The sequence below is a fragment of the Ochotona princeps genome, chromosome 24 (assembly GCF_030435755.1).
Source record: "Ochotona princeps isolate mOchPri1 chromosome 24, mOchPri1.hap1, whole genome shotgun sequence".
In the NCBI taxonomy this organism is placed as follows: Eukaryota; Metazoa; Chordata; class Mammalia; order Lagomorpha; family Ochotonidae; genus Ochotona; species Ochotona princeps.
In genome coordinates this window covers 14,470,160-14,493,131 of record NC_080855.1, presented here as the reverse complement: position 1 = coordinate 14,493,131, position 22,972 = coordinate 14,470,160, and the positions used below count along the sequence as shown (strand labels likewise).

At 55.4% G+C, this 22,972-nt stretch overlaps 1 long non-coding RNA gene across 1 annotated transcript; it reads right to left on the bottom strand.

Moving 5' to 3' along the window:
- Positions 1-985: 985 nt before the first annotated feature.
- Positions 986-22,301, bottom strand: LOC131483233 (uncharacterized). Its single transcript, XR_009247578.1, has 3 exons — positions 22,218-22,301; positions 6,923-7,061; positions 986-1,334 (listed from the first exon to the last, which is right to left on the bottom strand). It is a non-coding gene; the product is annotated as an uncharacterized LOC131483233 (long non-coding RNA).
- Positions 22,302-22,972: the final 671 nt, after the last annotated feature.

Below are 22,972 nucleotides of genomic sequence, written 5' to 3'. Positions count from 1 at the left end.
ACACTGCTTTACCTGCATCCCCAACAGCATCTCCCGGGAGACACAGGTGGCAAGAAAAGGTGAGACTCAAGGAGGTCCCACGGCCACCAGAGCTGGGGCTGGGACTCACCCTCGGACACCAGGATGGCTCCTGTGGCCCTGAGATCACAGCCCCGTGCCCCGGGTCTCCGTCCCACACTCTAGTAGGCAGGTTCAAGTGCTTGAGCCCCTGCCACCTGGATGGAACTCCATGTTCCTGACTCCTGCCTGGTCCAGTCCTGGACATCATGGCCATTTGGGGAGTGAACCAGCAGCTGGGAGATCCCTTTATCTCTGTCTCTTTCCTTCTCTGCCATTCTGCCTTTCAAATCAATCAATAAATCTTACAAAAAATAAGTGCAATAGAGCCATTTGCCTGAGGAAGGCTAGAACGAGACCACCGAGGCCAGGAGCCAGTGACCCCTTGGTAACACCCTTGCTCCTCGCCCTCCACCGCTAGGCTTCTATAGAAGATGGTCTGAGAGGCTGCACTGGGACCTTTCCCTCCCCACCTCCCAGTTCCTGCTTGTTCCTGAAGACTTTTTTCTCTTTGGAAAAATAATTCATACTATTATTACTTTTCAAAAAAATTATTTATTTTTATTAAAAGGCAGATATACAGAGAGGAGGAGAGACAGAGATGAAGATCTTCCTTCCGTCTGTTGATTCGCTCCCCAAGCAGCCTCAACGGTGGGTGCTGAGCCAATCCGAAGCCAGGAGCCAGGAGCTTCAGCTGGGTCTCCCACATGGGTGCAGGAACTTAAGACTTTGGGTCGTCCTCGACTGCTTTTTCAGGCCACAAGCAGAGAGTTGGATGGGAAGTGGGGCTACTGGGATTAGAACTGGTGCCCATATGGGATCCCAGTGCATGCAAGGCAAGTACTTTTAGTCACTAGGCTATTGCGCTGGGCCCTATTGTTACTTTTAAGGTGTCCTTTGCATTAGAATTTTTTTTTAAAGCAGGCTTTATTTTTTTAGAGTGGTTTTAGGGTCATGTGAAAACTGAGTGGAAAGGATCCACCATGCGTGCAGTGTGGAGTGACTGTTCCCAGCAAGGGTGTGTGGAATAAGTGACCCAGGATGCTGCAGGGCCAGCTCATATGTCCACCTGGGTGCCAGGTGCCCGCTGAGGGGGCTCATCGGGGACTCCTGGATGACATGAAGTGCAGGTGATTGTGTGACAAACGCTGACACCTCTTCTAGGGCCCACAGGCCACGCCCAGGAGAGGTGGAAGCTGCTCTGGGTCTGATCCCCAAGGGAACAGATGAAAGAACTGGAGGCATCTGCTGTCACTGCTGTCACTGGTGCTGTGTTCCTACAGGAAGTACAAAATCTGTGTTGTCCTGTGGCATAAGACCTCTCCTCCATAGTGCCCTTGCTACAGGTGGGGGTTAGGGGTGATACTAGTCCTTGAAGCCCCCTTTTGGGTGGACTTCCTTCCCCACCTCCCCAGGTAAGTCCTACAATATGATCTGGCTTTTAAGTCAAAACCACAAGATGATGGCAATTTCTGATGGTGGAAGCTAATCTCGTCCTCCCCTTACAGACATGGAAACTGAGTCCTGGATAAACCATGACCAGGGATCCGGGTTCGACCCAGGTTCTTCTCCTGCACACCCCACCCCTCGGGGCTCCCTGGGGACCAGCTGTGGCCTGAGGTATATTTACAAGCTGGTTTCTGTGACCAGGGGAATTGGGGAAGGGACATTTCCAGAGACTGGTAGCAGCCATTCAGCAATGAGCCATCCAAAGACTCGAGTTTCTGATCCGCCTCCCCATTGCTGAAGCAGGGGGACCCCAGCCAGACAGAAGCAGAAGTCAAGGGCCTGCCCTATGGCTCCTTGCCTGTGGACTAGCGTGAGGTGGAAAATCTGCATCCATTTCTCAGAGGGTAACACTGAGGCATGGCTGCTGCCAAGCCTGCCTGCCCCTGCCGCTTATTCAGGGACAGAGTGGAAAGGGGTGTCTGGCTGGCCCACTCCAGCCTGAGCTCCCCAGGGAGGAGGCTGTTGCAGGGTCGTTGGGGCGGTGGGGAGAAGGTGATTTGTGACTGAGTGGCTGGAGGGCGGAGTGTTTCCAGGCAGCCGGAGTGAGACAGCTAGGCGACAGCTGCAGGAGCAGAGGAAGAAAGGAGCAGCTTACCCCCCGAGGCACGCAGCCCGCCCGCCAGGCACAGCCGGTCTTCGGGGAAGTCGCCGAGTCGGAGTTCCAGGAAGCGATAACGCTTGTTGAAACCTCTTTCTTGTGGCCTGGGTTCATCACATGGCTTGCTGGGGACCAACGTCAAGCAGGGCTGCAGCCCTGGGCTGGCTTGTGCCCCGGCACTGAAGATGGAGGAGGGGCGGAGCCAGGAGGTGGGTTCTGAGGCTGTCCCTGGTCCGGAACATCTGCTGTGGCCACGGAGCACTGCCTGGCCTCTCCTGCCCGTGGGCTGCCTGTGCCTTGCCCTGCATGACACCCCGTGGGGCTGGGGGCTGCAATGGAGGCTGGTAGCTTCCTGCTGCCCGGGCACAGATAGGTGCTGGGAAACCCAGTATCTCATCTGCAGGGGACGCAAGCCTCCTCCCATCCCCGCCCCACCCCCCCACCTTGATGCCACGGGGATATTGGAGCTGGGGAAGCGGTTGGGGAGGGAGTGGCTGCAGACACCTGAGCGGGGATGGGTGACGGGGATGGGGGGGGAGACCTGGAAGAAGTGCCTGGCTGTGGCTGGGCTCAGCTCCGGCCCTTGTGGCCACTTGAGGAATGATCTAGTGGGTGAAAGTTCTTTCTGTTTCACCTTCTCTCCATAAATCTAATCTGTCTTTCCAATAAAAAATAAATAAATCTTAAAAATCAGAGCTGCCATGACCATGGCTGGGCCAGGCACTGGGAATTCAATCCAAGTCTCCCAGGTTGGGTGGCCAGGACTCAAGTACCTGAGTAACCATTCTCTGCTGCCTCTCACGGGTACATGAGTAGGCAGCTGGAATCAGGAGCCAGAGCCAGGAATCAAACCTAGGGACTCCAACACAGATGTCTTAACCACCAGACTGAACACCCACCCAAGGCTAACGTCCTGGCCCAGAAGGCCTGTGAGATAATACACGCATGTGGTTCAAGCCCCAACGCTGCCATTCTGCTGCTTCAGCCAGTGGCCACCAATGGTCCTACCCAGCTCTTGGAACTGGGATTCCAGGTCTCTCAGGAGGCTGTGGTGGAGACAGTAGTAGCCCAGGCTGTCATCAGTTGATGATTGATTAGCTCAGCCACTGCCTCTTGCCTCAAGGCCTGGCCTTGGGGTGACTCCAGTGCCCGCACAACATGCCACTGGTTCCCCCAAGCAAGTGTACCTAGGCCTTGGCTGTCATGTTATCATCACTGCCATCTGTTCTTTTTAGTGACCCTGGGAAGTGGCCTTGGGAAGATCCCTTTACCTCCCTGAGCCTCAGTTCCCATATCTGAGAAAAGGGAAGACCCCTTCCACCACAAACATCTGAACAGGCAGAAACACAGTTAAAAGAGTACCCTAAAAGACCCAGCATGTACCCGTGTCCCACTGAGACACCCAGGCCTGGATGCCCCAGTTGATATGGCCCAAGTAAATGCCTGATTTGGCTTACAATCGGCTGTGGTCCCTGAGCTGTCCTTGACGGCTTTGGTCTGGCTCTCAGGGCTTCCTCCTGACACCTGCTTCCTTCTCAGAAAGGCCTGGGTGCCCCCTACTCCTGCTCCAGGCCTCTAGGGCTCTCCCACCCCCAGGCCACCCATGCAGGCTGCTGAGACTGCAGAGCTACCTGCAGGAGCAGAAGCCCCAGTCTGAAGCAGGTGCTGGGGAGAATTCCAAACCTGCAGCCTGAGGTTCAGGATCTGCCAGCTCTCAGTTCAGGCCCTGACTTGTACATCCTGGTACTGGGGCACATATTTGTCCACTCCAGCCACAAACACTGGTTAAGCACCTTCCGTATGCTAGGCAGTCATCTGGCCTTGAGTTCTTGGCAGTGAACCCAACAGATAAAGGCCCCTGCCCGCACTGAGCTCACAGACTAGCAGGAAGAATGACCAAGAAGATGAGGTCAATGCTAGCAGGGTGTCAGGTGGAAATAAGCACTAGAGAGTCAAACAGAACAAGCAGGGGGCTGAAAGGTACTAAGCATGGGCTATTGGACCTGAGTGGTCAAGGCAGGCACCTTTGAGAAGCGGGCCATGAAGAGGAAGGTGAGGGGACAGGCAGGCAGCAGATAGAGCAGGTGTGAAGAAAGAAGCAGGTATCTAGGGCAGCACAGGAGGGGTAAAGAGTGGGAGAGAGGTCAGTGAGGCAGGGAGCAGGATCAGACCACAAAGCGACTGCAGGGCACTGCAAGGGGCTCAGCTGGTGCAAGAGAGCTCCGGACAGGAGCTATGAGCACTGTGCCCCTGGCACAGGATAGGTGTCCATAATTGCTGGCCATTATGATTACTGCTATTATTGTCAAGTATCTAGGGCCAGCTTAGGCTGCCACCCAGATGAGTACTAGTTCTAGTCCTGGCTACTCCAGTTTCCATCCAGCTCCCTGCCAAGGTGCCTGAGGAAGCAGAGGATGGCCCAAGTACTTGGGTCCCTGCGTCCGTGTGAAAGACCTGGATGGAGTTCCAGGCTCCCGCCTTCAGCCTGGCCCAGCCCTGGTCATTGAGGCCATGTGGGGAGTAAACCAGCAGATAAAAGATTCTCTTTCCCTTTCTCTATAACCCCATCTTTCAAATATAAAGAAATAAATCTCCAAAAAGATAATCATGTTGAGTGACTGTGGACCCCGTGGAAATGCTTGTTCTTACTGCTTCGCGGGACCTCTGCAGTCCTTTTGAGTTGCTGCCATGAAATGTTAGACTTGGGAAGGAAGGTTTAGCATCTTCATTTTATGAAAGAGCCACATAGGACTCAGAAGTGGAGACACTTTCCTGGAGCTGCACAGTGGAAGCGACGGAGGTCTCTGGGGGTTAGGTGGGGTGGGGTGGCCCCTGGGACAGAGACTCCTTGGTTCCTGTGTCACACAAAGGGATAGGCACACAGGAATCTTCAGAAAGTTCTGGACAACGCATCTTGTGAAAACAACTCTACATGGATTTCCACTGTTCCGCACTAAAATATATTTCTCCTGTTTTTAAGTCAAGGGTATGATGGTATGATGACATAGGGGTTTCCCATGTGAGCACTGGTTGAAGAGTTGGCTGCTCCACTTCTGATCCAGCTTCCTGCTACTGTGCCTGGGAAAGCACTGGAACACGGGCCAAATGCTTAAGCTCCTGCCACTACATGGGAGACCTGGATGGAGCTTAGGCCCCTGGCTTTGGCCTGGCCCAACCCTCATCATTGCTGTTATTGAAGGAATGAAGCAGCACACAGATCTCTCTCTTTGTGTGTGACTCTACCTTCCAAGTAGATAAGTTTTTTAAAAATTAAACATGTGAGAAGCACAGAGCTTTAAAAAAGAAAAGATACAATTACGTATTTCAAGGGTAGAGTAAGTGAGAGCAAGAGGTCTTGCACCTGTTGGTCACTCCCCAGATGACCACAGCAGCCAGAGCTGGACCACTCTGAAGCTAGGAGTTTCCCTCCAAGGTCTTCCATGTGGAGGTCTTCCATGTGGAGGCAGGGCCCCGAGCACTTGGGCCACGCTCTGCTTTCCCAGGCACATTAGCAGAGAATCGTATCAGAGACAGAACAGCTGGGACTCCAAACAGCACCCTTATGAGATGCCAGTGCCCCAGGTGGTGGCTTTATCTTCTATACCACAGTGCTGGCCCAAGAGCTCCCAGCAAATATCACTGCTCACCGACTGCCTCCTTTTGTCCATTCTGAACAAGCTTTGCGCAGCTCTTGGGAGCTCTGAGACCAGGCAGGCCTGGCCCCTGCCTCAGGACTTGCCTGGGCCGATGGGGGTAGACTCATGGCCTGAGGCTCACAGCCCTGCTGTGTTGCATGCAGTCTGGCTAAGGGTTGGCAGGTTGTGTGGTGAGGTCCAACAGACCAACCTCATTCTGCCTTCTCCTCCCTATCCCCTCCTTTTCCCCCAAGCCCCCACTCTGTGTGCCCCTGGGCCTTTGCACATGCTGACAGCGCCTCACAGTTAGCTCTAGCTTCCCTTCTGGGGCTTCCCAGACTCAGCCTAGCATGTGCCACGGCCCGATTTTTGAGGGCATTCCAGAGTGATCTCTTGAGAGCTTCTGCTGGGACCGGTCCCTTCCCACAGCCCTGCTGGGTAAGCACAGGCACGGCAGCTGCAAGTTCACCTCCCAGAGGAGGACAGGAGGCTCCGAGGGATGAGCTGGGCCGGGGTCTCAACAGCCAGGGAAGGGTAGAGAAGGGATTTGAACCTAGATCTCTGGCATCTTCCATGGCTTCTGGGTGGAACCAGGGCCAGCCATGCTGATGGGGGAGGAGTTGAGGGAGGGGGATTGCAGAAAGCAGGCTGGGGTGTGTGAGGGGGAGGTCTCCGCCTGGGGGAGCAGGGGCTGGCGGGGAACCACCAAGGCAGGAAGAGGCAGAGCAGAAAGTGAAAGGGGCCAGAGGCCCAGAATAGCTGCGGTGAGGGAGTGGGGGCTGCAGAGGCTGCTGGAAAGAGAAAGCAGGCAGCACCCCAGAGGCCCAGGGTTGGGGGTGGGGCTTGGCCACTCCTGGTGCCCAGGGTGTGCCGCTAGCCAGCAAGGACACCACCTGTGAGTGCAGTGCGCTGACCTCGGCTCTCGATCTGCTATGATGCACTCAGAGGAGCTGGGTGATGCCGACCCCATCAAGACCAAGCCGGCTGTGGGGAGAGAAACCCATGGAGCAGTATCTGTTGAGGGGACACACATAGGGCCTCCAGGGCTACCTGGGGAATGGCTCAACTATCCATACACGCCTGCTGCCCCATCCCTCATCCCCACCCCACAACCGGTGCATACCTGCAGGGCAAAGGCCCTCTTGGATGCACTCAGGGATTTTCGTGTGTTCACTACTGCACCTCCAGAGCCTAGAGGTGTGCCGGGCACATGCAGGAGACCCGACTCCTAAATGTTGCCAGAGTTGGCAGGGAGGTGGGCTCTGAGATAGGAAAGAAAGGACCCAGAGTCCACCGTTATCCAGTCATGTGGGGGCAGGGTGCACCCCTTTCACAAAACCATGTTACCATATCAGTTCATTGGAAAAGAAAACAAAGCCTGTCCCTGCTGGGCTGTCCTCCCACACTCCATGGCCCCCAAACACCTCTGGCTGGCATGCAAGGTTACCCTGGGGACCAGTCTGGCTTATTTATTTTATGAAAGAGCCATGTAGGACTCAGCGAGGTGGAGACACTTTCCTGGGGCTGCACAGTGGAAAGGGGTGGAGATCTCTGGGACCCAGGATGGTGGCTGCTGGGGTGGCAGCTGTGTGGCTACAGGCAGCCAGTGGAGGTGACAGGAAACTCAAAGGGACAGGCTGTTCCCCGCCTACTGAGAACCAGAGAGGACATGCTGTGCTACTCGGGGCTGGGACCTGCCTAGCGCCCGCTGAGGGAGGGAGTGTGGGGAAGTGGGGTGGCGGGGAGCGTCAGCAGCATCCAGGGTGGGGACTAGGGCCCTGGCCTGGGGCTCTTGTGGCATCTCCTTTGGTCTCTACCAGGAACTTGCTTTCCAGGAACACTTCCTGTGCCTGCCAGCGGGGCAGATGCTTCATAGCCCCGGTTGGGGGAGGCCGGGGGGCCAGCCCCACCCTGCTCTGCTGGGCCACCTCAGACAGCGCCACTCATCTCTCCGTGCCTACACCTCCTCACCTGCAAATTGGGAAGATTTTATCATAGCTGATTATATATATATATATATTTGAAAGAGTTCAAGGGAGAGAGGGATCTCTTAGCTGCTAGTTTGCTCCCCCAAATGGCTATAATGGCCAGGGATGGGCCAGGCTAAGCCAGGAGCCTGGAGGAGCTTCACCAGGGTCTCCCATGTGGGTGGCAGGGTCCCAAGCACTTGGACCTTCTCTGCTATTTTTCTAATCTATTAGCAGGAAGTTGGATCAGAAATGGAGCAGCCAGGCATGAACAGGCACTCATATAGGATACCAGCATTGCAAGTGGTGGCTTTACCTACCTTGCCAGAGCACCAACTCCCAGGGATTACTTGTTAATAAAGTCATCATCATGTCAGAATGAGCAGTTCCATGGCATCTGGCACAGACAGTGTTGTGCCACTTCCTGATCTTGCTCTGGAATGTCTTCCTTACCCAAACAAGATCCTGAGCCCATCAGCTGTCATCCCTGCCCTCCAGCTCCCAGCAGTGTGCTGTGTGTCTCTGTGAACTGGCCTGTTCTGCATGCTTCCTGGGCATGGGCTCACAGGGTCTTTGGTGTGTGGTGCTTGCTCACTCACGATGAGGTTTGCAAGCCTTACCCCTATTTTGCGGGGGACAGGTATAAGGATTCCATCCCAACTCTTCCTAGCTCATGGGTAATCTGGGGCAATGTGCATTGAGGTCCAAGGTGGGGACATGCTTCTAAGGGTGGAAATAATGAGATCAGAGGTCACACACACTCTGAGATCTTTTGAAAGATGCTCTCGTAGATTGATCATGAAGATGTATCTGAGATGATGACTCAGTGGATTCATTCGAGAGTGTGAGAGTGCATGCTCCCATCTGCTGATTCACTTCTCAGATACCCCCAGCAGCCAAGACTGGGAACTCAATCCAGGACTCCCATGCAAGTGGTCGGCTTTCAACTCCTTGAGACATTGGTGCTGCCTCCTGAGGGCTGTGTTGGTAGAAAGCTGGAGTCAGCAGGGGCTGGAGCTGGACTGCAGACCCAGTCTCCATGATTCCAACTGCCAGGCTACACATGCGTTCCCAGCCTGAGCACTTGTGACGCAGGTTTAGCCTGCAGGACCCCCCACACAGACAAGGAGCGGACACTTCCAGCACTCCAGTTTTCCTTGGGCCCCGCCCACCTCCTTGGCCAGCCATGATTCCTGTTCTGACTTCAATGACCGCTGCCCTCACCCTGTGAGCCTGGAGTTCCACATGAGCAGGACACACCTGTTTCCAATACGAATCAGAAAATCAGTGCGTTGGGGCAGGCAGTGAAGACCCTGGCTACCACGTCCTGCATCCTGCACCCGCAAGCCTGGACTTCGGGTTCCGGCTCCTGACTTCAGCTTTCTGCTAAGACCCATGTGATTGGATTCCTGACACCTGTGTGGGAGACCTGGATTAAGAGTCTGGCTCCTGGGGCCCGGCGTTGTGGCCTAGCGGCTAAAGTCCTCACCTTGAAAGCCCCGGGATCCCATATGGGCGCCAGTTCTAATCCCGGCAGTTCCACTTCCCATCCAGCTCCCTGATGGTGGCCTGGGAAAGCAGTCGAGGACGGCCCAAAGCTTTGGGACCCTGCACCCGCGTGGGAGACCTGGAAGAGGTTCCTGGTTCCCGGCATCGGATTGGCGCATACCGGCCCGTTGCGGCTCACTTGGGGAGTGAAACATCGGATGGAAGCTCTTCCTCTCTGTCTCTGCTCCTCTCTGTATAATCCGGCTTTCCAATAATAATAAAATCTTAAAAAAAAAAAAAAAAAAAAAGAGTCTGGCTCCTGGCTTTGGTTGCTGTGTGTATTTGAGAAATGAACCAGCAACTAGAAACTCTCTGTAAATTAAAAAAAATTAAGTATTTTGAAAAAAAAATGAAAGAGTTGATGAGAACAGCTGATAACACTGTCTAGTAGTTGACATACCCTAGGCTCTGGGCAAAATGCTCTACAAGTACTACCCCATGAATCCTCGCTCCCATCTCACTGATGTGGAAGCTGAGGAACAGAAGAGGTCACACAGCCCGCAGAAGCAGCTCAGTCTTGAGGCCCCTTCTTTTCCCCAAGATGGGGACCCTTCTTGGGGAAGGCCATGGCTGGGGATTTCTCAGGCACTTCCTCTGGAAGGGTCCTGTGCCCAGCACCCAGCCTGTAGCTCCTTACTTAGTCACCAAGTACATCTCACACCACATGTGACACATGTATGTGCACATGCTTCACCCAGGTGCACATGCCACCATGATGTGCACATGTATAGCACATACTGCACCTACATGCTCAAGCACACATCACATCATGCATGTTGCACACATGTGGACACATCGCACATGCTTTCTGATGCAAAAATACGTTGGAATCTTGAAGATACTTCATGTGCTCTCACATACAACACATATGTTATACACTGTCACAATTTCTCTTTTTAATCTGACAGGCAGAGAGACAAAGAGAGCCAGAGTTGAGTGTGATCTCCTGCCCGCTGGCTCACTCTCCAAATGCCTGCAAGGGTTGGGGCTGGGTCAGGCTGAAGGCAGGAGTCAGGAACTGCAGCTGGGTTTCTGGCTGGTTAGCAGGAACCTAGCTGCTTGAGCCACCCAACTGCTGCCTCCCTGGGTCTGTATTAGTGGGAAGCTGCAGTCAGAAAGCCAGGCATTCCAAGGTAGGATACAGGCAGAGTGAGAGAGAGCACGAGAGAGTGGGATTGAGAGAGAGAGAGAGAGAGAGAGAGAGACTGAGACTCCTCAAGCCAGAATTGCCTGCCCCCAGCAGCCCCACCCCTCCTTCCTGGTGCAGGACTGGCTGGAGCATGTGACCTGTTGCCCCCTGCCCCTGTGAGGCCTGGCAGGCAAGTGCAAGGAGAAGGAGGAGGCCCATGGTATGGGAGGAGCTCTGGTCAGGACTCACAGCTGGGAAGCCAGGAGGCAGTGTCCCCCCTACTCCTCCCCAGCCCCCAGGCATCACCTGGAGTAGCGGGAACATGGTGGGGAGCAGGGAGGGGCTCCTAGGTTAGGGATGCCCTGGGAATTTGTTTGCCCTGCTGTGCCAGGAAGGCATCTGAATGACTGGCATGTGCCCTATCAGGAGGATTCCATAGGTTGCTGGGGGATGTGCCTGGGGAACTCCCATGTGGGAACCTGGGCACTGTGGCCTTGGAAGGGCAGAGAGGGGTCAGAAAGCCCAGCTCTGTACAAGATCATGACGCCTCATTCTGGAAAGGCCTGGCTTGCTCCGTTCCTGGGAGCAGAGCCACAGCTGCTGTGCCCTGAGGGGTCTGTAGACTCTGGGATGGGAAGAGGAGCCAGGCCCTAGGGAGGCAGCTCCTGGCCCAGCCTGGCTGGGGAGGGGGCTGCTTCCCACATGACTCACGCTTTCTGGGACCAGCCTTGTCCCCAGGGGAGGTGCCTGCCAGGAAGGCCCCAATCTGCCATGCCCTGAGCAGATGCCCCGGCCTCAGCTGTGCTTGGCCCAGGCCAGGAAAGTGCTGGCCAGTTCGGGCCCCGCCTCATGGCTGGTCGGCAGGGGACCTGCTCTGGGCTGGGAGCCCATTTTCAAGGTTAGCAGACTGAGTTAATGCTCAGTTTGGGTACTGCTGACAGGATAACTTATTTCCTCAAGAAGCTCTTTGGCCTCTAACCCTGCACCAAGGGGTTCTGTCCAGTGTGCCCAGCTTGGGTTCCACTGACCCTTCCACAGACTTCCCTCTCAGTCCCGCCCTCAATCATGGGACCCATCCGTGACCTCAGCATGGGCTTCCCAGAAGCTGACCCCAGATAAGTTCTCAGTGACTGTGACATGGTGATGGGTCCCTCTGGGGATCCCACAGGCGAGTAAGCAGGAGTTTTGAACACTTCCATGCCTTCCCTGCTGGCTAAGGGACCACCTCCTCGCTGCACACAGGTGCGGGGTACGGATTCCCAGGGGTTCCTGGCAGCTGACAGGGTCTTGACAAGGGCAGACAGGTGCTGGTTGTTGGTGGGGAATGCTCCCTGGGAGGAAACAGAAAAGAGCCAAGGGTGGTGGAGAGAGGATCTGGCCAGGACGCTGACATCTTCACAGCCCAGAGAAGGCTGGCTTCCCAGCACCCTTGCAGCCTCCCGCAGCCTCTCACCAGGCTCCCCACGGGACTCTCACAGGCGGCAAGCGGTCCCTTCTGAATGTCCCTGCCCTCGCATGGACCCCTGTGGCCCTCAGGGGTGGCAGCTCTGGCTGCCCTCAGCCTGGCCTTTTGGCCTAAGTGTGGTGCCCCATCAGCCACATGGCAGTGCCCTGGGGGAGAGGGAGGGCACGAGGCAGCGGTCCCTGCTGGGCTCCAAGCAACAGCATGTGTGAAGGCCTTGTGGCCAGATGGAGCCCAGCAACCAGGAACTATGGAAAAAGGCAGGGGGTATGTGGAATGGAGAGGGGTTTGGGGAGCTAGGCTAGCAGGGAGCGGGGACACAGCCCACTGCTGTGGGTGGACTGGACTGGGATGGGAGAGCAGGAAGTGCCAGTGGGTCCCAAAGCTTGCTGGGTGGGAGGAAGGGGAGATGAGAGGACTCAGGCCCCATTACTGAGCTCCCTGGGATGTGTGGTGGGGAGAAAGGCCCAGAAAGGCAGTGAATCCTTGCCACAAGTCCCATGCTTCAGTCCAGGGGCAAGAGGAAGAAGAACTTGGTCTTGCAACTCAGGAGGGCTCTGACCCTGCCCAAAGCCAGGCAGGACCCTCCACTGCTGCCGCTGCCTCCTCTCGGTGTCAGTGGGGGCTGCCAGGCCTGCAGGACCAGCTCCATCATCAGACCCACAGTGGGGCCCCGCAGGGTCTTCCCTTAGCCTTGTCTGTCTCACAGGGCTTGGTTCCAGGGTCAAAGTAAAGTTCCTTCCTCCACTGTTCACCTGATTACCCTGGGAGGGCAGGGGCCCAGCTGCTAGGGGAGTAAGAGAGGAAGAATCCTGGGGGATATTGGGGGACAGCCTCATTGCTCTCTGTGCCCGTGGCTGGGGGTGGCATGAGAAGAAAGTGCCACCAGGCTACACATCTGTGGCCTCCACCAGCTTTCAGATGGTGCAGTATAGGGAAAGAGGGAAATTATGTACCTTGTTGGATTCCGTGTCCTAAGTACCCACCCCCCAAATGGTTCCGGGAAGCACTAGGACGAGACTCAGCAGCCCAGCAAATGAGGTCAGTGCTGCTTGGAGTCAAGGGGGTCATCTTGAACTTGACCCATCCCACTGTTGCCCAGCTCTCTACCCAGAGGTCCCTGGCAGCTGACTCTTAGTGAAGGGGCAGGGGGCATTTGGGATCTCGTGTCCCCTCTCCCACCTCGCCCTTGGACACTTCCACGCACGTTCCCCAGGCCAGGTCCCCCACCCCAGGGCATGGGTGTCCTGGCTATGCTTTGGCAATGCTTGCATCTTAGGGGCAAGACAGCCAGGAGAGGAGGCCAGGTGGGGGCAGGCCTTAGGGGGCAGCAACCAAGGCACATATCAGTTTGAGGATAACCCCTTGGACAGCCTGACCAGGGACCTGTGGGTGTGGCAGGCTCAAGCTGGGACTGGTGTAGCAGTTCAGCCCAGAAGAGGGACTTTGAGTGGGAGTGAGACCCAGGCAAATCCCTGGCGTGTTCTACAGCCTTAGTTTCCCCATTCATATTCAGAGGTGTGCGGTGATCTCAGGGACAGGGACCAAGAGGCAGCAAGACCACCAGCTTTTTCCTCCTGCTGTACTCATGCCTATGAGGCACCAGGGGCTGGGATGCAGTGCTGAGCTGTGCAGGGTTTGGCCAGCTCTCAAGGTGGGTGGGGCAGGTGCAAGGGACCCAGGTGTGGGCTTTCCCAGGACAAGGACCTGAGCTATGCCCAGCCTCCTCCCGCATCAGCCCCATGGGAGCCTGGATTCTCAGGACAATCAGTGCATGGTTCTGGGAAACCTGCCCCAGGAGAGGCCCCAATGCACACCCTCCAGTCCATTTGCATAGCCACAGTGTAACAGGAAGCAGGACTTGTGTGGCCTCCTCTGCACAGACTGGGCCAGACTGGGAGGTTCAGGGCTTAGTTTGCATGTCCCAGCCTGGATCACGAGCCCAAGTCCTAGCTGGGCACTGCATCCCACAGATGGACAGGTGGCTGGACAGCATCCAGACCCACCTGGTGTCAGACAGGAAGGCTCCTAGCAGTGTGGCTGTGGCCCCGGGAGGAAGAAGGCTGCAGCAGGGACAGCTGGGCACTCCCAGGGCTCAAAGTGCATGCCAGTTCCCAGAAGCGGCGCGATTTCCTCCTGCAGGAAATTGCCTACCTGGCTCCACTCTGTCCCTTCTGGACTCTTCCAGAAAGCTGGGATCGGAACAGGAAGTGTACTTCTCGGATGCCCCTTGCCAGGTCCATTTCACACAGCAGCCTGCTGGTCATTTGCAGAAGAATCAAGGTGGGCTGGGGTGGGGGTGGGGTGTTACTTTCTTACAACTTGCCTCTCCCCTTCAGGATACACTCCAGGCCTTTTTCTCGAGAAAGCAAAAACTCTTCTTGAAGGAGTGCTGTGAGATGGATGGAGGAGCCCCCTCCCATCAGTCCCTCCCAAATCCCAGAAGCCTTGGGGGTAGGGGTGGGCATGCAGGTGTATGATAGAGTTAACTGAGGGCCTCCATCCTAGGAGGTACAACATTCTAGAAGGATGCTCTCTGGGGAGAATGCTGTGCCCACCTACCTGCCTGGAACCCCATCACACACACACCCATCTTCCTGGTCCCCCACCTTTTCTAGTGAGAGTCCCCAGAAGGACAGAAAGATGGATGCTCAGCCATGCCCCCTACACACACACACACACACACACACACACACACAGTCCCACGAGAGGGTAAGAAAGCCCCTAGCCGGCCTCTAACTGTCCAAAATCCCCTGCCCTGAATTCCCCTGGCCTGGAGATCACCGCAGCTGTGCTGGTGCTCAGGACCACCTCGGGCCCTGAGGCAGGTGCAGCCCAGCCTGCCCTAGCGTCCACCTAACCCCAGGCGCTTCCCTCAGCCTCTCCTTCCCAGGTTGACAGCTGGACCGAGCTGCTGTTTTCTGTAAAATGGGAACAATGAGGCCAACAGTGGACTAAGTAAGCCAGGTGACTTCGTTTTTTTCTGGTCTAAACCAGGTGGAATATGGGCATGGCCCTGCGGTTGGCACGGGTTGCAACCTCCTTAGGGGTAAATGCAAATTCAATGAGCAAATCAGTGTTTAGCTGTTGGCTTGGGGTTCGGCCAAACACACACACTTCCTGTCATTACTGTTATGTAGTGTTGTGGGCGCCCCCAGGGTCCCCCAAACTGGAACAGGGAGGAGTCAAGGACCCTGCCCTGCTCCCCCACTTGTAGCCTGCAACTCCCTGCTGTCTGTGACTCTCACCACCTGTACCCACCCCACCCCAATAAAGCCCTGACTCATGTCTGCTACGACTAGGGGAGGAGCCATGACTCAGGGGAATCCTGTGGCTGCTTGGCATGATATTGGGGAGTGATTAAGTGGGGTGTCATGGTTTGAGCATGTTGCAGGGATGGCCATCGCCTGACCTCTCACCTGTTCTGAGCCCTGGGGCGGTGGGGAGCTGACTCAGGGTGGGCCTCTCCTATCCCCCTCACCCCACTCTGCCCTAGGCCTGGGAGGCAGACACTGAACATTTCATTCATTGATTCGTGTCTCTCATTTGTCCATTCATTGCATTGGATCGATCATCCGGGTGGCTCCTCAGCCGGCCTGGCTGTCTGTCCATTAGTAATAAACTCAGCCACCAGGCTGGGCAGTCCTCATTCAGTCCTCTCAGGGCCTGGAGGGAAGGGCTATTAACTGCTCCCATCCCACAGAAGGGGAAATTGAGGCACGGGGAAGCCCGTCCTATGAGTGTCTTGGGGCCCAAGAGCCTGTGCTGTTGCTGATTATACTCCTGTAGCAGCACCCCCAGTGGGAAAGGTCAGTGTCCAGGGTACAGACCTCAGCCGGTCTCTGCCTAGCACAGGCCCCTCCCAGCCAGCTGTTTCCCTGAGGCCATGCAAGGTGCCCCAAGTATCACCGAATGGCTAAGTGGCTCTGTGTGCTGGCTCTCCTGGTTTCTGCTCTATTCCTTATCTCTTGAGCCATGGCAGAAGATCTACCTCTTCTTGAACACAAGTCCCCGCTCCCAGGAGGCCTTCTGAAAAACAGGGCGTCTGTGGGTGCAGGGGTGAGGCTGGGGAGTGGTTTGACCTGGGTTGCAAGTGGCTTTGGTGGAGATCACCCCAGGAATGGTGAACAGGTTGCACATGTGGCCCAGCCACGCATGTGCATTCTCCCATGGGGGGTGGATTGTCTCAGACTAAGCCGGGAGGAACTTGCTGTGATGAGGGCTGCTCCAGAGCTTGTGCCAGCTGCAGAAACCAGCTTTCATACTGAACTCTCAACCTGAGATCCCAGCAGCTCAGCAGAGGTGAAATCAAGACGCTAGGTTCCCTGCCTCTTCCCAACCCTGCGTTCTCTGGCTTGGGGTTTCATCTTCCATGACAGACTTCATTCCCTGCCTGGACTGGAGGCTGCACCCCTGGGTTAGGGTGAAGACTGGGCCACTCTTGCCCTTACTCTTGGGTCTTGAGTTGCATTGGTATTGCCAACCTCTGGGATTTGCTTTGCTTTCTGTTGAACACATCAGTACATAGTCCATTGCCCCTCTGTGTGTTTGCATGTGGGAGGGGGATCCTCCTGAGATGCCTAGAAGATGCTGAAGTCCACAGGGACCCATGTACCCCTATATACAAGGGTGTAGCATTTGCAGATGACCTGCACACACCCCTAGATCACACACAGAGCCCAGTGCGGTGTGGCTGCTGTGTGTGTGTGTGCTGTGCTCAGCACACAGGGGTCACAACAAGAAGACCCTCAGCACACAAGCACATGCCGCATACGTATGGCCTTTTCACCCTGGTGTCTTGGGGTGGACCAAGTCTGTGAGCCAGAGCTGGCTGGCACCGAGCTGGCTGGGCATATTTGAACTGCTCCTTGCAGTCCTATAGAGTTAACACCACTGGGGATTGGACAGTGGTGGCTACCAGCTGCTAGGCTGTGGACAGAGTGAACTGGGAGTCTCAGCGTATTCTGTTCTCTCCTCCACAGCCTCACCAACTTTTCCAGTGCCCACAGGGTGATGTCTGAGCTGGACTGAATTTGCACAGTTCCAGCAGGGGAAGGTTACTGTGCCTATGACATGGCCTGGGCAGCCAAGGCTCAGAGACAGGGTGCTACCCAGAAGGGGGCAGGGGGAGCTCTGGCTGATGCAGGTGCACAGGGGACCTCAGGGCGAAGGGTTCCTTCCCAGGCCATTACTGGGTGCCAGCCAGAGGTGCCCTTCACCCTGCTCCACCCCCCACTTAAGGCTGCCTGACTACACCCTCCCTCTTCCTGGCCACAGGCACCGGTGCCCGTGCACCAACCCTGGGTGTGGCCCCTTTCTAGGAATAAGTGACCACAGGTTTCCTTCATGGACGCGGTAAGGTTCTGCCCGTTACGGCCCATCTCAGGCAAGGTGAAAGCTCTGTGCCTTGGGCTCATTCCCTGAGGAAGATCCTTCTCCCTCCAGGGCCGGGCAGACATGGGCAGGGTACAGGCAAGGGTAGGGACCAGGATCACAGTGTTAACACCGTGAGGATCCCTTACAGTCACACTGGAAACAGCTGGCGGGCTGACTTCACACACATGCAGAGGGTGTCCAGGAGGGGAAGCAGGTTCTGGGTGAATCGCCCCCAGCTGGTCCCAGGGTTTCTGTGTCCTTGTGTGCAGTGTGTGTGTGAGCCCTTGTGGCAAAGCCGCAGGGCCCTGTTATACCACTGATCTGGAGTTCAGGCACCTGCCTCCTGTCCACTCTCGCCCCGCCCAGGTGCTCCAGCAGCGATCTGAGAGCTCCTGCTGGAGCCCAGGCCATGCTCTGCCCTTCCTCTTCTCGCAGCTGCTCCAGGGCTCCCTGTGTCACTCAGAAAAGCCCAAGGCCCCTCCTGAGCCGCCCAGCATCTCTCAACACATTTCTCCCCCTTTCCTTAGCTCCTCTCCAGCTCTATCAACCTGTCCGCTCTTCCTGTGTGTCCCATGACCCTTGCATGGCCATTCTGTCATCCTGGGATCCTCTTGCCACTGACAGCTTCCTCTCAGGCCTTCTTCAATCTTTGCTCAATGTCCTGTCCCTGCCCAACCTTCCCTGATAACCTCCTATTTCCCTAAACATAGATTTACTATGCCTGAAACACCTGCATGCTGAGTCGGACGGCCTGGTCCAAGCCCTGTCTCTGCTTCTGATGCAGCTCCCTGCCGACGCACACTCTGGGAGGTGGCTCTAACCTGGCCTTGCCCTGGATATTGCAGGCATTTGGGGAAGCGAAACAGCAGATGCCAGATCTTTGTCTGATAAAACAGAGATGTTTTAAACGTGGTGAAAGAAACATACACATGAAGTCATCGCTCCTTTCCTCCCCTCTCCTCAGCTCTATTTTCACTTGGTCAAGCACTCAGCACTTTCCAGCTTACTGGAGAAAGGTTGGGGTTTTGACTGTCCTCGTTTTAATCATCTCTCATGCAGGTTTCTGGAGGCTCTGAGTTCTGTCTCATTCATTGCTGCCTTCTCATGTGCCTGGTACACAACAGGTGCTCAATCAGTGTTTGCTGAATGCATGCTCAAATCCTAGGGGAATCCAGGCTGGCTGGCCTTCCGTCCGTCCATCCGTCCTTCCTTCCTTCCTTCCTTCCCTCCTTCCCTCCCTCTTTCCCTGCACACTGTGGCCTCCCAGGGGTGGAGCTGGCATGGCCACTGCCCCTCTCAGTGTCAGATGCCACCCAGGCTGAGGCACAGGGGCAGTGCCCCTGCCTGTCAGGTGATTGCACCAAAACTACGGTCCTGCCTGGGAGATTAGCAGGAAACAGGCCCAGAGTCAACAAAGCTAGTGATAAATAGGTTCATGAGAAGATTTGGAGATAGGGCGGGCTCCAAGCAGTTCCTGGGAATTTGCCTGGTGGGTATGAGTGGGTGCCCTGTGTGGGCAGCACAAGCCAGGTCTGCTGAGTCCTGGGCATGATGCAGGGTGGGAGCTTCTGCTGCTCTCGGCACTGTCTATGCTCCTACCAGCCCCCAGCTCTCATGGGGGCACTACAGACCCACCATGGCAGCTGCACTGCTCTGAGCTCACCTGTAAGTTATGATGATGGCAGTGATATGGTGGAGTTGAGGGGGTGGCGGGGGAGGGAAGTACTGGCACCAGTGTTGAGCTGAGCCTCCTGGCAGGCAGAACACGCTCAGGGAGCAGGAATTGTTGCTGTTTCTGTAGCTTCGCAGCTGAGCGACCCTGAGTAGCTCACTCAGCCTCTCTGGCTAAGGAATGCTGCCCTCATGGGTGGGTGAGGCAGTCTCCCTACATTTCATATGGGCTTAACATGTGTTGGTGGGGAGGGAGAGGCCAAGGCGAGGGTCACGAGGGGATGCAGAGGGTCACTGAGGCAGCTCTGAGCTGGGCTGCCATTGGGAAGGAGTCAAAAACAACAGCTGACATTAGGGCAGCTGGGTTAGGGAGCTACCTGCGATGCCGACATCTTGCAGCAGAGGACCGGTTTGAGTTCCTTCTGAGCCAGCTCCCTAATGCAGTTGGGAAAGCAGCAGAAGATGGTCCAGAAGACTGAAACCTGGCCGCGCTCCAGCGATCGCAGCCATTTGGGGAGTGAACCAGCAGATGGAAGATCTTTCTGTCTCTCAATCTTTTTCTGTGCCACTCTTTTTTCTAAAAAAATTATTTATTTATTGGAACGGTAGATGTACAGAGAGGAGGAGAGACAGAGAGGAAGATCTACCGTCTACCTATTCACTCCCCAAGTGAGTGCAACAGCTGGAGCTGAGCCAATTCAAAGCCAGGAGCTAGGAGCTCTTCCAGGTCTCCCAAGCGGTTGCAGGGTCCCAAGGCTTTGGGCTGTCCTCAACTGCTTTCCCAGGCCACAAGCAGGGAGCTGGATGGGAAGCAGGGTGACTGGGATTAGAACCGGCTACCATATGGGATCCTGGTGTGTTCAAGGCAAGGACTTTAACCACTACGCTATCGCGTTGGGCCCTTCTGTGTCACTCTTGCAATAAAAGAAGAAAAAGAAAGAGAAAGAAAAAGAAAGAAAGGAAGAGAGGAATGAAGGAAGGAAGAAAGAAACAGAGAGAGAAAGAAAGAAAAAAGAAAAGAAAAGAAAAGAAAAGAAAAGAAAGAAAGAAAGAAAGAAAAAAAGAAAGAAAGAAAGAAAAAACAGGGCCCAATGCCATGGCACAACTGGCTAGTCCCACCTCCCCGCCTGCACTAGGATCCCATCTGGGCGCCAGTTCATGTCCCGACAGCTCCACTTCCCATTCATCTCCCTGCTATGGCCTGGGAAAACAGCAGAGGATGGCCTAAAGCCTTGGGACTCTGCACTAATGTGGGAGACCCAGAAGAGACTCCTGGCTCCTGGCTTGGGAGTGGAGCTCAGTTCTGGATGTTACAGCCATTCGGAGAGTGAATCAGTGGATGGAGATCTTTCTCTCTGTCTTTCTTTCTCTCTGTAAGTCTGCTTTTCCAATAAAAATGAACAAATCTTACAAAAGAAATGTAGCTCATGGCTAAAGATGGAAGGGTCGCCCTGTCTGATGCGCATTCCGTATGAGGGCAGGCAGCAGTGTGACCACTCTTCTAGAATGCCTCCAGCATTGGGCCGGGGCCATGCCTAGGGCTCCTGCCCTCTGCCCTGTCTTGGGCTGAAAGGCTTCTCCATGCCCATGGCCTCGTCTTTGCCCCCTGCCTGTGCGTATTTGTTTCCTGTGCTGTCAGAGACTCTTTTTGGTGCCAGCCTGCAAGGAGGTAGAGTGACAAAGAGTGAGCAACCTGGCTTGGCCAAAGCCTTTGGGGGAAGGGCTTGAGGGAGGGGGTGGGGAAACCAAGGAAAGTGACCTCAGTTTACTCAGCCTGGGCTGGAGCAGTCACTTACTGTTCCGCAAATAGGGTCCAGGAGAGCGGAAAGACAAAGGCCTGGATCCCTGGACCTGTTGCAGGGCTTGCACATTGCTGCAAGTATCTGAGAAACAGTTCCTGCACACAACCCAGGCTGTGGGGAAGGGTATGGAGGCTGTGAGCCCGCCCTGGCCCCGGCTGCTTCTAAAGAAGTCAGACAAGAGCCACTTGATTGAGATGGGCCACTTCTAACATCTTGGCCCCCTCTTTCTTTGAAAGACCCTTGGGGCAGGCTGAGAAGCCCAAGCTGCAGGGTGTATGGTCCTCCAGTTTGCAAACAGGAGGTTCCTGGGCTCCCAGTCTTTGGCCCCCTGTACCTGTTAAAGCTCCAAGTTTCCAGTCAAATGAAGGGGCTTTCTCAGGATCTGTCTAGGTCCCTGGCAGAGTAGCTGGGAGGAATCAGAAAGTTGCCACCCCAGGCAGCCCCCAACCAACTGGACATGAGAGTCAGCCAGTGAAGGCTTGGCCCCTGTCCTTCCCAAGAATGGCCCTGAGGCTCAGCCTGCCGGTTCTGGGGGTCTGCTGTGGGGCTGAGCACCAGGAGTCCACAGCAAACTGGGTCCCACCTCTGTTTTTTGGACTCCGCATCCCAGGAGACCAGCTTCCCACCCCACCCTCTGCTGCTCCTCTCAGGCCCTGCCATCAGGTTTCCTGAAGGAAAACAATGAGATTTGGAATATGGCAAGTCACCAAAGAAACAAACATCTTTCGAGGGGTGACAAGGGCCAGGAAGGAAATGGGTGGCCACAGTGACAAAGGAAAGCAGAGCCTGACTTCAGAAGACTTGAGAAGTTGATGCTGATGCTGTCATGAGAAGGCATGACCATGGGACAGATGCGAGGAAGGTGGGTTTGGCAGAAGAAAAGCAAGTGACTTGGCCCTGAAGTGGGAACACAGGTACCCCAAAGAGCATGTATGTTCATATGCTGCAGGGGGGTGCCTGAGGTGGGCTTCTCACCCTGTTATTAGTTAGGGCTGACATGGTCATGGAGGCCACATGGTCTCACAGTCTGCTATCTGCACCCAGAAAAACCACTGATGCAACCTGTCTGCAGGGGATGGGAACAGGGGTACAGGGAACAAACTGAACTGCCCTCACCATGCCATACCACACCCACCCACACAGATGGCAGGGCTCCTCTCCAGTGTTCACATCTCTCCCAGGATCAGTCTCACGGACACATCTAGCCACTAGGGCATCCCTAGCCCAGGCAATAGATGCCCAGGGCAAACCCATCACAACTGCCCTTCCCAGAGCTTTGTTGCTCTTGTGTTTTAAATGCAAGAGGCAGAGGGGATGGAGACAGAGAAATCCCATTTCATTTGCTCATTTACTCTCCTAAATGCCCACAACAGCCAAGGCTGGGGTGTGGTAAAAAACAAAAACAAAAACAAGAAACAAAAAAAAACCTGGCAGCCCTGAACTCAAGCCAGGTCTCTTCCTACCTGGGTGACGGAGGCCCTGATAGCTGAGCAGTCGTGGCTGCCTCTCAAGGTATGTAGGAGCAGGAAGCTGGGGCTCGAGCCAGGGACCTGGAAGTGGTAAGTGGACATTTCAAGCAGCATCTTAACTACTCGGCTGTGCCAAACACCTGCCCCAAGGCTGCCTTTAGGACCACTGAGGGTCTCAGAATATCTTCCATGGTTTAGCTGCACTCCTGCCCCTGACCAGGATTCTGCATAACCCAGAAGCCCTGGGTGGCAGGTTGAAACCCCTCTAGCTGGGCTGCTGGGGAGGCCCCTGGCTCGGATGCCTTGTGCCAGGCCAGGCTGAGAAGCTGGATAGTGGCTTAATCTTAGCTTTGGGGACCTTGAGTTTCAGATTGTTGTGAAGCAGAGCCCTTTAAGAGCCCTACGTGGGTCGCCCTGGCCCTGGCCAATTCCTGCAGGGGTTCTGGCTGGCCTTGGAAAGGCCTGAGAAGCCCTAGAGTGTACACATGAATCGGGTGAGGCTGAAGGCCACAGCCATGGGCAGAGATGCTAAGCATCGCCCCCTCCATGTGGCCAGTGTGCATCCAGAGAAAGCCTGCCTACTAGGGTTAAATCAGAGGCAATGTTTGCTGGAAGAAGGGGGTCTGAGAAATACCCCCAGCATGCTGTGACCTGTGGCCTGTGTGTGCTGCATCCATCTGGTGTCTCCCATCTGGTAACCCCAAGATGACCTTTAGGGATATGAGGACACAGACTGAAATAGCCTAGCT